This window comes from Diceros bicornis (assembly GCF_020826845.1).
Source record: "Diceros bicornis minor isolate mBicDic1 chromosome 13 unlocalized genomic scaffold, mDicBic1.mat.cur SUPER_13_unloc_1, whole genome shotgun sequence".
Lineage (NCBI taxonomy): Eukaryota > Metazoa > Chordata > Mammalia > Perissodactyla > Rhinocerotidae > Diceros > Diceros bicornis.
The window spans coordinates 19,184,068-19,187,335 of NW_026690866.1; the positions used below are offsets into that span (position 1 = coordinate 19,184,068).

The window sequence follows — 3,268 nt, forward strand, 5'->3', positions numbered from 1 at the left end:
GTAATGTAACCACAGCACAGGACTGGGGACAAGAACACAACCACCGAGGGGCGACACAGTTTATGGGCTTGGGCCCAATTGCCACATTTGGACGAGTTGGTAATACCAACACTTAGTGTGTAAACGGGAGGATTGTCCAAGACCATGGACCTCAGAATGACACGGGCTCAGAAGTCACCTTGGACAGCAAGGGACATGTAAGGTCACTCACTGGCCAGGATTATGGTCGCTTATACTGGCAAAGTAGAGCTCACCTGGGGTCCATCAGGACAAGCGAGGGAGGAGGCTTGGGGCCTTGTGGGGAATGTTTGCCCTAAAGGGAATTGCTTAAGGAAGACAGGGGTGCTGAAAATCCTAGTTCACAGTGAACAGTCTTGTTTATGGAATGAGGCCCAGCAGTAGCCTTAAAAGCTGCGTCACAAATCTTTCCGCCTGGATACAAAACAAGCAAGAAAAGGAATTCAGAGTCTTGGACAAGGATCACAGCAGGATTCAAATCCAGGTCAGGGGTGAACACGGAGCCCCTAGAGGGGCCTCAGGGGAGAGGTCCTTCCTGCCTTTAGTCCATTTGCAAATGAGCTTCCTTGGGCCTTGTCCTCTCCAAGTGCACGTTTTGATCTTTTTACATTGTTTTCCCCACTTAGAGCTGATGCAATTCCAGAGATTGAACCAAAAAACTACAAGTTCCTAAAATTTAGTCAAAAGAAATCTCAAAAAGAGAAGCAGAAAACGTTCCCTGTTCCTCAAGAATGTAGAAAGGCAGCCCCTGCCTGTGGCACGACATGGTCCTGGGTAGTGCTGTTTTAAAGACACCCACATTTCAGTGGTTGTTGTTCTGCCTGTGAAAGTACCTTCAACCTTAAAATCCCAAGAGAACTGGCGGGGGGCCATGTCTGCTCCTGGAGGAGCTGAATGATACTGAAATGAACTGGTCTTCGGAATTAGGGGGACTTCGGTCTGTTCCCACTAGCCAGCGAAGGGCTGGCCCTTCTCTCTTCTCCCACATACAATAAGCTGATGACCCAGAAGAGTTCGTGATTCAAGGAGAAATGTGAGATTCAGTGTCTCACTTACATGCCTACAGAAAGCGAGAGAACCACACCACAACTCCCAGGCTGTAAGGGAACAGGACTTTAATATAATATTCAAATATGGCATTTATTGTTTACAACAAATAACTACTATCCCTCCACAATGTGTGAATTGGTCCTGGGGTGTAGACATCAGGGAGCTGGGGTGGGGTCGTCCCCTCTCTCTTGGGTTTAAGGGGACCTCGGAGATCAGCTTACAATTCTCCCCTTCCCGTCAGGAGGTAGGAGCTGGCCCAGTGCAGCCCAAGCCTCCCAGCTATGTCCCCGCTGCTGAGGATGGGGCTGTGATAGGCCACTGGTACGGGAGTTGGTGTTGGGGCCTGGCGACTGAGTAGAAGTGTCGGGTTATCCTGGGGGTCCTCCCTTAGAATCATGGCACCCACCCTGTCCCCCCTGCACTGAGTGCTCCAGATTCTGTGCTCAGTGCTGTCAGCCACCAGTACCCCATTTGTCAATGCCACGCGAGCGATCATTTAGTATCACCTATTTCACAGAGGAGGAAACGGAGTCTCAGGAAGTTGAAGAGAGTCACCCCAGTCACAGGACTGCTCATTAGTGGAGCTGGGATCCCAGGGCCATTTGTCCGACTCCCTAAGGGCACGTTTAACCCGAAGTTTTACTGAACCAATAGGAGTCAGTCACCACAGCACAGACACTCACTCACCCCTGACCTTGATGATGGCGGGTTCTTCTTGGCCTTAAGTATTTTGCTGGCCAACTAGGTCTGGGTGTCCAGCTGGCAGGACAGGTTGTAGCTCCAGGACAGAGAGGCACCTGTGAGCTTAAGAGGAGCCACACCTCAGGTGTCCCCCCACTGCCTGCCCAGCAGCTGGAGTCTGGGTGTCCCAGAGGGCGCCATGCAATAAGGCTTGGGGCTGAGTGGGGGGCCACAGAGACAGGCTCTGTGGACTGGCCAACAGGGAGAGTCCACCCCTGCCCTCACCCAACTCCTGCCCAGCCTCACCTATCATTCTCGTTGAGCAGCTCCATGTCCTGGAACCAGGCCCCAAATCGCTCCTCGGGCTCTACGTTGTAATTCTTTGTGGCCACCTGGAGCAGCAGGATCTCCCTCATGACTGGGTATTCCTGGGACCAGAGGGAAAGAGAGGCTGCAGATAGGGACTGAGTGGGGGATGCTGCATGCACATTGTGGGGGGTTAGGAGTGGGGCAGGGGACCTGTCCTGGGAACTGTCCTTCCCTCCAGTTCAATCCAGGCTCTACCTGTTCTCAGAATGGGAATAATCAGCCTCTCCTCCAGGATATTTTCCTTGATGCCACCATCCCCTCAACCCACCGCCAATTGGATGGGTCTCCCACTTCTCTGTTATCAAACTCTTCCACTCAATGTAAGATACAGGGGGTGGAGCCAGGGACTGTTCTGCCCAGAGGGTCTCTGAATTCCTCCTCCTTCCCCTCCCCTGAACGGGGTGTGGCAGCTGTTCACTTCAGTCCTCTTCTCAGGTTGATCTCATTCCCCTGGAAGGCACAGAGCCAGAGTCCATCAGACAGAGCTCCCTAGACTGACTAGCCCCCTAGGCCCACCCCTTCTCAAGTTGCACTACTGCCAGGTCCCCAGAGGGGGCCGGGCATGCAGAGAAAACAGGACTTGGACCTAGGCCTGGCTCTGGGCTCCAGAGAAGGAGGACATGGGGGAGAGGCTAAGGGACCTGGCAGCACAACCCTCTCTGATGACAGACTTGGAGGCTGAGGCCTCAGGCAGAGGGGACTGCTCAGCCACTTATGTGCTGCCTGACTTGGAGGGGCCCAAATCCTCTCTCCCTCCATGGGCAGCATGGGAGGGAGAGGCTGAGTCCAGCTCAGATAAAACCTCATGCAGCTGTGCCGTCAGGCAGCTCTGAGCTTCCCCAGCCTGGGGAATCGGAATGGGTGTCTCAGGTGGAACCTCTGTTCTCTCATCCCTAAGATGTGCCTGATGTCCCAGCTCCAAGGGGCGGCTGCGAGGCTCTCATGAGAGATGTGCCAAGTGCTGAGAGTTCAGAGATCACTTCGGGGGCTACCGCAGCCCAAGGCTCATGATCCGCCCTGCCTGGTCCTCAGGTGCACCCACCTCGATATTATCACCCATCAGCAGGTGCAGCATCAGCAGGTGACCAAGGAAAGTGACAATATAGGGGATGACACTCTGTGACATCAGAGTGTGGATGGGATGAGTCCT

At 53.8% G+C, this 3,268-nt stretch overlaps 1 long non-coding RNA gene across 1 annotated transcript; it reads right to left on the bottom strand.

Annotated features, from left to right (window-relative positions):
- Positions 1-1,356: 1,356 nt before the first annotated feature.
- On the bottom strand, positions 1,357-2,368 carry LOC131401688 (uncharacterized). The gene is made up of 3 exons (XR_009217841.1): positions 2,314-2,368; positions 2,056-2,177; positions 1,357-1,418 (listed from the first exon to the last, which is right to left on the bottom strand). It is a non-coding gene; the product is annotated as an uncharacterized LOC131401688 (long non-coding RNA).
- Between the last annotated feature and the right edge of the window lie 900 nt (positions 2,369-3,268).